The sequence below is a fragment of the Poeciliopsis prolifica genome, unplaced genomic scaffold (genome assembly GCF_027474105.1).
Source record: "Poeciliopsis prolifica strain line A6 unplaced genomic scaffold, Auburn_PproV2 SCAFFOLD140, whole genome shotgun sequence".
In the NCBI taxonomy this organism is placed as follows: Eukaryota; Metazoa; Chordata; class Actinopteri; order Cyprinodontiformes; family Poeciliidae; genus Poeciliopsis; species Poeciliopsis prolifica.
Genome location: NW_026562515.1, coordinates 155,147 through 167,436, shown reverse-complemented (window position 1 = coordinate 167,436; position 12,290 = coordinate 155,147). Strand labels below are relative to the sequence as shown.

The 12,290-nt window shown below is 35.8% G+C and overlaps 1 protein-coding gene across 1 annotated transcript in view; it reads left to right on the top strand.

Moving 5' to 3' along the window:
* Positions 1–12,290, top strand: part of nlgn2a (neuroligin 2a) — a 127,214-nt gene that overhangs the window by 17,087 nt on the left and 97,837 nt on the right.

Sequence of the window (12,290 nt, the reverse complement as noted above, 5' to 3'; positions counted from 1 at the left end):
CTCTGAGATTGCTGCTTGCATTTCAGAATAAAAGCATGCGGTTTTATTTATGGCCGTTCACTGAATATGAAGCAGACAGTATGTGTGTGGTAACTCTGGAGGAACTGCAGGGATCCTGTGTACATAAATATTGGCTTCATGGAAGAGTGTCAGGTGGAAAAGTCATTTTTGATCAATTTATTTAAAATTCCCATAACAATATCAGGCTTGATAATTTTGCTATTTTTTCTGCTGTTTGTTCAATAAAAGGTTTAATAAATACCAAAAAATTTTTTAAATGAAGTTACTGTGACTTTTAGTGACACAAATAACTTTTTTTCATGTAAATGATGTTTTCCACAAACACGTTACAAATGGGAACATTTTTAAAGAGCATTAATTGTGTTTGGGGGACTATAATTACTGTGACACACAGTCATACAGTCGCCTCAAATAGAAGTAATGACTCATTCTTATTGTCACTTTTATTGTCCATCTTTTTGATCTATTTCGGAAGCTCAGTAGTTATTATTTACTATTGGTCAGCCATTTGTGTTGCTGAAACGATCCAAAGCGATTTAAGGAGAAACCTTTTCGCTGCTCCTGGTGGGAAATGCGTTCCACTGCAGCAGACATTAGAGGTCGAAGCCCTCATAGCCGCCTCCTAGCATCAGTTATCTTGAACTGCGTTTGAAGGTTATTGCACAGATCAACAGCGCTCCTTTATTTACAGCAGAAACCGCCGAGAGCCTGAATGGCTGTTCAAACACAGATTGATTCCTTTTTTGTTCTTCGTAGACATAGGAGAGGGGAAGACAATACACCCGCAGAGATTACAGCGGAGATGAAATACTAAATGAAATGGCAACCGGATAGCTGCGCCTGATGGCATTTTGATCGCTCGACATAACAACCTTTCACCAAAATATTCCTTTTTCCCCCTTCACCTCCCCCTGCCTCACCCTCCATGTCAGACAACATGAGAACTCCTCGGCTTCAAAGGTTGGCTTAATAAGGAGCGCGCTTAGCCGTGCTCACAGAACAGAAAAATGTCAAAACGTGTAAAAATACGGGCTTTTCTGAACATAACTGCTGTCTCCTGCAGGAGCAGGTAAACAGCAGACGCTCCTCTTGCAGAGAGCAGGGAGGCGACAGGGGAAAATAATACACTGTAGCGGCTCGTTCTGCTCAGAGGAAACAGAAAAACACGATTCTCACCAGTGAAACTCACGTAAAGTGCGATTCGTACGTTTTTAGTCGCTGCTACTGTTTCCAGATTTTTCTGTCCTGTAATCTGTGGCAGCAGCTTTGAGCAACACTTTCACAGGCTTTCTTCACATTTATTTTCCCCAGTCACAATCAGATCAATGTGTTTCCATGGCAACAGGATGCTGGAAAAAAATATCGCAGTGACATAATAAAAAAGTAATGATAATATTTCTGCACTCAGACTTGCTGCCTGTTAATTATTCCTCCTTCAGGCCAAAAACAGTGAGGTTAGATTGTTTCATTCAATTAAAGGATGCTTTAATGGGTTCATTTCTTGCCACATGTGCGTTTTGTGAAACGTTTCCTTCTCATGACACGCTGATACTCTAAATAGTGCATGTGTCTTGGGATGAAGGGTGTAAATTTGCACTGCTTTGTAACGGTTTACGGTTTGTTTACTTTTTTTGTTGTTGACAGTTTTGTTTTATTTCTGCACCTCATGAATTTTTTGGTTGAATTAAGCAGAAAAGTTTAGTGTGATTCATCCAAACCTTCAGAATTTTCACTAATGCAGACTAAGTGTATGCACAGCGCAGCTTGAGATTATGCAGTGTTATTATTGGGTCACTGCTGCAACATTTGAGATGGAGGAAATTCGATTGCTTTTTGAATGTTTTATTAGTTGAGAGTTTTGACATTGCATCATGCTGAATGTGCAGGAACAAGCTGAAGAACATTTTATTCTAAATGTGCATTCAGGCCCAATAAAATACAAGAAAAATGTATTGCATAAGATGAAGCTAATCACCTTGTTGATGCTAAGTAGCTGTTTTTCATAGATTAGACTGAAGACATTGGACCAAAATGTGTCTTTGTAAACAAAATGTGGAAAGTTCAAGTTTAAATTGAGTCTTTTTGACACAACAGAAAATCATCCTTTGAGTTTTTCTATCTGACTGGTCAAAGTTAAGTCAATCACGAAAAGAAAATTAGTACACACAGTCCAAAAACTTTGAAACACCTTGAAAAAATGCAAAGTTAAACTAAGAAGCATTAAATTGGTTGTTTTTTGTAGTTTTTACGGCCTTATCAATTATTAATAGACAATCTCAACGTCTCTTGGTTTCAGGGATATCTTACAACCCTTAGATCTAATTACTGCACAGTTGGGAGATGCATTCTGCCTCCTGTTAACTGGGATCATTTTGACGGAGCTGTAAAGCACACATTTGTCCCGGCAGTGTTTTCATGGCTGCCTGGACGCTTCTACAAGGGGAGAAAATGGCTGTAACCTTCATGCTTATTCAGTCGTCGGCGCTCTGTAAATGTCACTCGGTGCGCCGCCCCGCTGCGCCGCATGTCTCTGTTTTCTCTCCATGACTCACAGGATCTGTCCGTCATCTGTTCAGGTGAAAGTTTTTAATTACCGTCTTTGATTTCCTGTCATTTGTAACATAACTCCTTCTTTTTCTAGACACATTTCATGTCCTTCAATGGAGCCAATCAGATAATTTTAGCCCTCCACATTTGAACAATTAGCAACTTCTTTTTTATTTTCTGCTTCGTCTTATTACTCCTGTCTTTCTTTTTTCCAGTTGGAAACCCTGGTGTCAGCATCCCATTCATTCCTGGCCTCATCCATTCCTCTTTTTTTTTATTTTCTTTTCTTTCTGCCTGCCACACTCTTCCTCCCCATAGACTCGCGTTGATCGATATTTCTCGAGCTTTCTATCTCGAGATTCGGAACGGGGCTCCCAGAGACGGGTGGGGAGAAAAAAACAAAAGAAAGTTGACAGAAAGAGAAAAATGGGAGGTTAGAGAGGAAAAATATGGAAATAAATAACAGAAAGAGCTGGCTATTTGAATACAGTTTTTGCTTTTTGTGCAGTAACTAGACATCAGTTTTTCGTGATTTATATGTCAACATAGTAAATGACTGCGCTGCAGCCTGTTTTCTGTTTATTGTATCCCCTCTGCATTCAGAGCCAAGAACAGAGAAATAATGTCTACTACTGAAAATGTCAAGGCCTGCAGTTTTTTTCATGAAATTATATAAACTGATGAGTGATTTTAAGTGACAACAGTAGCAGGCTGGTTTAAATGGATGAATGCAAACCCAAAAAAATCTGTAGCTCATTTGGAGGAAAAGTTGAATCAAAAAGCTGCAACGAAACAGGAATACGTATCGCACCATTGCCAAAATACACAAGAATGGACTAAAACAAAAAAAACAAACACCAAAAACTGAATAGTCCCGGTTTTCTCCTGAGAACAACCTATATGTTAATCTAAGAAGATTAAAATAGATTAAAATTACATTCTGAAAATCTCAACCTTTACTCTTCCAAATTGTACCAAGTTATTCTAGTTCAGGGGTGTCCAAAGTGCGGCTCGGGGGCCATTTGTGGCCCTTGAATTGATTTTTTTATATGTGTTAAAAGTACAATGATAACCAACATAATTTCCTCACAACAATCCAAAGTTTTTATTTTTGTAATCAAGCTTTTATAACAAATAGAACCACGTCTGTTACTAAAAACGCGACTTTTCTGCATCCAAATCAACTTTATTCTAATTTATACTGCAAGTATTTTGACAGAAAGTGACACAACTTGATGCATTTCTTTAAATATAGCAAACATTCAAATCACTGCTTCATTTGCTTGAGTTTTGTTTTTTTATTTTTTATTTTTCTGGCCCAGAAATACTTTTGATTTGACAATTTTGGCCCATGTGACAAAAAGTTCTGACATCCCTGGTCTAGTTTATCGTGCAAATATCTTGATACACTTGAAATAAGACAAAATTCACCAACAAATGACCTTTAAGCAAGAAATAGCAGCTTGTTTAAATTCAATAATTCTTTAATATTGAGTTTGATTTAAAATAAGCTTCTATTTCTTGCTGAAAAGTTACTTGTACGTTACATTTGTCTTATTTTCAGTGAACTAAGATGTTTTCACTTAAGACTAGACCAAACATACTTTGAAAGATATTGTTTTTTGCAGTGTAAGCAGGTATTAAACATACTTTTCATTTAAAATGTATTTTTATTTTTTGGTGTCATATTTTACTCTTAAGTTACATATTCTCATTAAGCGGAAAATCAGAAATAAAAGCTTGAAAACATCCCACAGGGTGCAGTTACAAATTTAATGTATTTCACTTGGTGAACTGAGTTACTGAAATAAACTTTCCAAAAGTATTTTAATTATTAAAATGCACCAATATACAGCTCTGGAAACAGTTAAAAGACCATTTAAAATGATCAGTTTCTATGATTTTTATCTTTATAGGTTTATGTTGGAATAAAATGAATATTGTTCTCCTATGAACGACAGACAACATGTCTCTGAAATGCAAAGCAGAAATGTAGTTTTTATTTGCAGAAAATGAGAAATGGCCAAAAAAACAAAATGCAGTGCTTTCAGAAATCACATAAAGCAAAGAAAACAAGCTCATGTTAAATGAAAAACAACACTAAAGTTTTAACTCAGTTCAGAAATCAACATTTGGTGGAATAACCAGGCGGTTTTCAAAGCAGTGGGATCTTCATATAATCCTATATTTACTGCTCTTATTTCCTGGTTAGCAGTTTTCTTTTTCAGACATGATGGTAATTACACAGGATAATGACAGCTCTTGTGTTTTTATAATTCTCCCCAAGATGTGAAAGTCATAAATCACAACGTATGAGTCCATATAACCTTCTGTACCTGTGTTTTGTCCCTTGGGGGACCCACCAGGCTGCCAGATTTCACTGCGCTCCGGCAGCATCCTGACAGTCTCATCGCTCTTTCTGCTGTTCTTCGAAATCCCCCAAAAGCCTATTATTCACTGAACAATGCTACAGGCAAGGTCACTGTGTAATAAGTGAGACGGACATAGGAGAAAAAAGAGGCCCCTATAGTCCTCATACAAGTATGTAATAAGAAAGAACATTGTATGATATGATAGGATCATTTTTTCTGCACAGCATTTAGTAGCGTAGATTTTTTATATGCTTATAAGAAACATTTGTGGTTAAATTTTCTACATTTTTCTTATGTATGAGCATAGAAAAAGAAAACATTGTACATTGTATATAAACGGACCTGCCTTTATGTTTTTAATCATCACTCATTGCAATTTTTAGTCAAAATTTAGTTTTAGTTCACATTTAAATGATAGAAACTAATACCAAAACTGTGCTTCACTATAGTAAAAGTTACTGAGGATGTTATAAAATTGTCATTATGCATAATAAAAACAATGTCCAAGAAGCCAAATTACTCCAAGTCGCTTTTTAATCGAGCAGGTTCGGCTAATGCTAACATTAGCATGCCAGCGCTAACATCAGCATGCCAGCGCTAACATTAGCATGCCAGCGCTAACATCAGCAGCTCATTGTTGCCACTTTTAAACTGATTTAGTTTTGATTTTTTTACATCTAAGTTGTCATGTAGCTTAAATGTAAGTCAGTTAGCATTTTAAATGATAATTTTGTCTAAAATTTAAACTAAACATTGTCAATTTTACAGTTTAAATTGCAAAAGTTCAACTGTAAAGCTTTTGGTGCACTGAAGCTTTGGTGCAACATTTACAAGTCGAGTTGAAAAATCCTTTCAGAAAGAAGTTTTTATTTAACTAGTAAAACACCTGACACATATTACTGGAGGCATAAATAGCTCCAGTAATCAAAATGTGGAGTTTTTAAAATGTTTTCCTGCCAGAATTATTTTTAAATCTAAGATGCAACAGCTAATAAACTCCTGTAACTATGAAAAGACTTATTTTTTCTGCTGAGTTAATTTTAGCTGGTTTTCAAAGTTTCTGTCTGATGCAAGGTAAACAGGAGCATAATAACAAAATGAACAGCTGTTATCTTTTCTCTTGCAACAGTTATATTGGAAGTGGAAGTAATCAAACATCAACTCATCTGTATCTAGTCAAAGTTTTTGAGTCGTGAGGAAATGAAAACGTATGTTTTCTGCTATTCTAAACAATTCTTCATATTGTTCTTTTTCAAAAAATGGCAACCAAAGCTTTAACATCGGCGTCTTTGAAAGCCAGATTTTATTAGCGCCGTGCAGGACACAACCTCCAGGAACCGTCCTCGGGTCAGACATTAGCTGCCCTTCACCTGAAAACGGACGTCACGGCCGCTCCTGTGACATCCTCACACAAATCTCCAGTATGCAGAGCTTATAGCAGCTGAGAGCCGCACTGTGTGATAATGAAGCAGAAGATTGGCAGTTGTACGTCTGCCTGCCTGCCTGCATGCTTCATTGTCTGAACACCTTCCCACTGTCTTGCATTATTAAACACACACACACACAGAGAGACTATCTGGAGCATGACACTGTGAGAAATTGAGGAATGCATATAAGGGTGGATGATTCTCGGAGGAAGAACTGCATCTCATTCATCCCTGTTGCTCATCTCCAGCTTCTTCTCACTTGCATACTAATTTAGATTCGGATCTTTTGGAGTTAATTATTTCATTTGCAGCAGCAAGTTTTATTCCTAACATGATATTCTGGGATTTCTGTCACACACAGACACGTGATGACATGTTCAGCTCTATAAAAAGTCATCCATCACGGCCAACACTCAGTTAAAAGCTGTCAGGACTAAATCTTACACCCACATAGATCATTTCAGACCTCCTGAAATTGCTCAAATGAGCCATTAAATTTCTTTGCATGTCAATATATTGACTTCCTTGATCATTGCTATAAAGATGAACCAAAGAGAAACATAAAACTTTTCCCCAAATGATCATAAACACATTCTCTCCCGTGAAAAACTATGCAAAGAAAACCTAGTTTCCAACCTAAATACAAGAAAAATAAAATAATATTTGTAGTCATTCTATTCAATGCAATTGCAGCTTAAACCTGCATTATTACTCAAACTATAATTAAATAACTTTTTTTTTTTTTTTATCATGTTTAGCCAATTTTATGAAGAGCCATTAAGCTCCAAGGAGCCTCAATTTTTTCCTTCATGTCAGCCATTTTTGCTGATCAAACACAAACAACAAGGTGACTTTAAAATGGTTAAAAAACAACAAACTTTTCGTTTCTAATTATTTACGCAATATTTGTATTATTTGTGTGTAAAGATCAGAACCTGCGTCACTTTACGGATGGACATGTACGATGGAAAATTGTACATTTTTCTTGACGTCGTAGAAAATAAACGTGTCCCTCGGCTTCATTAAGCTTTTCGCAGTAGTAAAAGACAAAGTCGTGTTTTGCAGGATATTTTTCCCGTTTAATCCTTCATTAAACCAGATGAGAAAAAGCTAATTTCTGTCCCGATTATAATAACAAGCCCTGATATTTCTGGCGTCTGCAGGTCGCTGCGGTGTGGAAAGCCGATTACAGGAATCCTGAGGGGCTTCAGGAAGCTGCTCATCACTGGTTTGATTGGATGAAAGATTTTTAAAAATGTCAAGAAAACAAAAAGCTATTTTCCCCCCCACAGCTTGATTCTAGCCGCCTCGCCTGCTTGTTGCAGAAGACGTCAATCAAGCTTTGCTTTTTCCACTTTTCCCACCTCGTTCCTTTCCGGTAATGATTGCTTGATTTCTACTTTTCCGATGTAGTCGCCTCACGTGAGAAAAAGAAGAAATAAAAACGAGTTTCTGCAGTTATTTCAAAGTCACTCCAATATTCAAACCTTTTCAGACCTTCACAGATTTTTTTTTTTGACAGAAAGCTTTTGATGTACATCAATGAAACACAAAGAAGTTACCTTTTCTATTGGCTTTTGCTTCCATTGGTTCCAGTGATAATTGCTGCTTCCATTATGTTGTTTGACAAAAACATTTATAAAATACCTCAAGTTCAAATCCTGCTTCTTTAAGAGTTTTAAAAGTTGGCCGTACTTTTCTTAAATAATCTCCACTGAAGTTCTTGTTTTGCCTCGTCTTTTGAGGCTGGACAATACAGTTTTTATGAATTTATTTTGATCCATTTTGTACTTTCTCTAAAGTTTATATGTTTTGAATGCTTGAAACTCAAAGTTTGAATGCTTGAAACTCAAAGTCTAATTTGTTGTCTTGGTCATTAAAACCAATCCTGGTTCTGATTTTGCTGAAAGTGAAACCAAGAACATTTCTCCAGGTTTCACTTTTCCTGTTTGCCAAACCCTGAATATCATCCTGCTATGTTTTTCACCCTTCACAGGTTTTGTATAAGTTTAATCTCTGAGACTGATGAAATAAAGTAGATTGTTTAGTTTTATGTAAATGTGCTAAATTTTGTTGCACAAACTGTTTAGGTGCATCACGACTGTTTCAGTTCAACAAAAAACATCGTAAGTATTGTTTTATCTTTTGCCAACATTTAAAGCTTATTTAGTTTTCTGAACGGATTCTCAAGAATCCACATGTCTTCATTTACTATGTTGTGAATATGTGTTGTAGCTTCACTTCCTGCTGAAAAACACAGTATAGATGCTTATATAGACTCAACGTTGCTCACTGTTATGGTTCTTCATCAGTGAGTTTTTCAGGTTGTTTTACTTTTCATAACATCCAGTGACTGAAATAAATGATCCCCTGTCATGTTTACACCCTGGGAAACAACCATGGATTAATAATTAGAGGTTTTCAGACATTTTTAACCTGAAATGTTTCATTTCAACAGAGCCCCCTAGTGGACATGGGGGATTTTTCTTCTTTTGCGTTCTCTCTCTCTCGCGATATTTAGTGTCAAGTTTATGCAACATCTTGAATGCTGAAAGTGTTTCTGCCGCAATATAATGTTTTTGTAAGATTTTTCTATGTTTGTTAATATTTTATTTGTGAATATTTCTTTTATTTTATGCCATTTTGTTTTGTGACAATAATGGATGAGAGGAAATATGGGATTTTCATCCTTAATCCAAAACTAATACATGACAAAAACCTTCTTTAAGAAGAAAATAGAAAAACTATTTTTACTTTTTTTAGTTACTTTATTTCAATATCACAGTTTTTTTGTGTCTCAGTCTGAATTGTTGGCAAATGTGCAGCATTTTACACAAACTAACATAAACATGCAGTTAATAGATACATTTTTAACCAGTTTTCTGCACCAAAGAGTTAAGAATAAAATGTGTTTTAACTCAAGTTTGTTTATAAACTGTTTATGATAAATTATCATGTTTTTGATGTTCCTGTTGGCCTTCAGCTTATTTTTAATGTGCATTTGGACTTAAATGCCAACACACTGATCCACATTAGAGATGCAAATCTTTCAGTGTCTTTATGTCACAATTCGATCCAGAAATTCATTATATTTCAATTGACAAGAGGAAAAAAAAAACAGTGAAAACAAAAAGAACATTCAAAACAATTCTGTGAGGCTTCAAATTTCATCAGTGTATATTTAAGGAGGACTGGGTTTAGGTTTAGGTCTGCAACTTTATGATCTGCAGTAGGTTAGCGTAGCTGCCTGGCTCTTCTGACATAAAAAATATCATTTTTCAAAATCAAACAATTTTGCGCATTTTGAATCGATTCGGGATACAAATGACAATTTTCTATGGAATTAATATTTTTTTCTGCGTCTCTAAACTGCATTCAGACTTTAAACCCAACAATCTTCCTCATCATCATCCTGATCTCTTTTTCCCTGAAACACCTCGTTTCAGAAAAGTCCCTGTAAAATAAGCACCAATAACCGATGAGCGGAGAACAGAATGAGCTTTTAATAAGCTGTGTTTGTACTTTGTGATTGGAACGAACTCCAGGACACGTTTTCCTCGTAAGATAGAAACTCCTCCTGAATTAACTTCCTGGCTGCTGCATGTTTTAATGCGTTCGGCTGAAGCCACTCAGAGAACCGTCTCCAGTCCACTTATCAGGCACAACACAGCACTCCACTTTAGTTCTGCTGAAATTAAATATGATTGGGTGGAAGGTTAGCGTTGGCTCCCCACTGGAGGATGAATGGAAACAAAGGGACTTTTTGTGACCATTACTGGGGGAAAAAAAAAATAAAAAATCACGATTCAAGACATTTTATGGAGAAGCAATTTGGCCAAAGCAAAATTTACAAACTTCCTGGAACATCTTGTGTTGTGCCAGGATGTCCTTGAGTTGAAGAAATAAAGCTCTGACTGCAGAAAAGGGCAAATTTATTTTATTTATAGCCTTTTTCAGAGTTTTGAGTACCAAAACAAATCTGTTTTACTTGAATCGGACGTTCGAGAAACTGAAAAAGAAATTGCCATTCAGTATTGGATCTTATAAAATTCAAATTCGGGCTCAGCGCTTGCATAAAAGATGTTTCTGTAAGAGTAAATGATGGAAAACATCCTGGAAACGTAGCTGAAGTTTTTCCAAATCTGACATTTCCTGACACTAAATAGATTTTAGTAATTAATCCATAAACTCATCTGATTTTTACACTTTAGTTTTTAATAAAAAAAACCCAAAAATCAAACGAAGAGAAACGCAAAAAGGCAGAAACCATCCAGATAAACGAGGAATTTTTCCAGTTACGCCACATATGAATGCAAGTCTGTATTTTAATATGATTCATGTTGAAATTATAGCCTGACGTTTTATGCTGTGACAGTTATTAAAAAAAATGGAGCTTAATTCTGGTAGCTGGTGAAATTTATTTCAATATATTTTTAATGAGATCAATACATCAACATGGCAGAGTGTCTGCATATTTCCACCAGAGTTTTCTGTCTTTTATGAAGAATTAAACTTTCATAGAGAAAATAGTTCAGATTTTGTTTTAAATATCAGGCCATTTGCACGACATGAAGGTCCAGTCTGTAAAAGTCTGTAAAAGTTTAATGTTTCGTCACGTGGTAGCAAGATATTCCCTGCTTGTTTAGATAAAAATTAGAAACTTCATTTTGTTCTTCTGACTTTATTTTATGTTTTATGAACTCCGACTTCCTTTATCAGAGGCTTCAAGATGAGGTCAGATATTAAATGTAAAATATTTAATGTTTTGTGTTTTAGTGAATATTAAATGCTCCAGGTTTTTCATTGTTGAACTGCAGATCATCATAAAATCTTATTATTAAAATAGCCAATATTTAAAACTCAGGCTTGCAGAGTTTTCATTCAGAGAATGAAAACAAAGGCTGTTGATGTTTCATCTTGGAAAATTATTTAAACGCCTTAAAAATATCTGCATTTTATTATGCTGCTGCCAAACTTTTTGTGTTTTTCACTGGGATTTTCAGCGATAGACCAATTAAAATAGCCAATTGACGTGAAAAGAATCTAGAAGATTATTTTTTTCTTGAAAAACAAGTAGGTAATGATAAAGCATCTTTCTCTCCTGATTTTCTTTTGGAAACATCTCTACCAGTTTATCTGCACCAAGAATAAGATTTTTGGCCGCTCAGTCTGACTGGACAGATCTGGGAACAGTTTTCAAGTCAGAACTTTGACTAGGCCTTTCTAAAACCAGAACTCTTCCTTTGTGGCTCTAGTTTCATATTTCGTTGTTCTTCTGGAAACTCAAATATTTTACCTTCCCTGTAGCTTCTTCTAACTGTAAACTCTAACCAGTTTCCCTGTTCTTGGTAAACAGAAGCTTCTACAAAGCATGATACTGCCACTACCATGCTCACCTGAGCAGGTGATGTTTCTAGGGTGAAGTGGAAAATTAATTTTCCTCCAAACATCATTTGAATGCAGATTAGAAAATGTAACTTTTTATTTTCTTCTACACGTTTGCCGCGTCTTCTTATGCATTTCTTTCAACAGTTGCCACTGAAAACGAGAAAACTAGAAGTTTTCACATCGACTTCCACTTAAAATGAAGGTGAAATAAAGTCAAACCGTTGAAATGGTGAGGATGTTTTCACAAGAAACATCCAGAATGTGAGGAATGAAGTCGTACAAGATGACCTGTAGTGCAGCTTCAGTGAGCAAACGTCAGATGGAAATTAAATGAAAGCATCGTTTTTAACATTTCACACATTTACTGAATTTTTGGTCAAAAAAAAAAAAAGAGAGAGAGAGAGACATCATGTTTGTTTACACCGATGGAGGAAATAAAAGAGGGGGTCATTTCTCTTCTCCACTTTTCTTCATGCCACTCTTTTAATTTAGTAAAAATTCAGCCTGTGGGCAGACGGGGGTCAGGCCGCGCTGC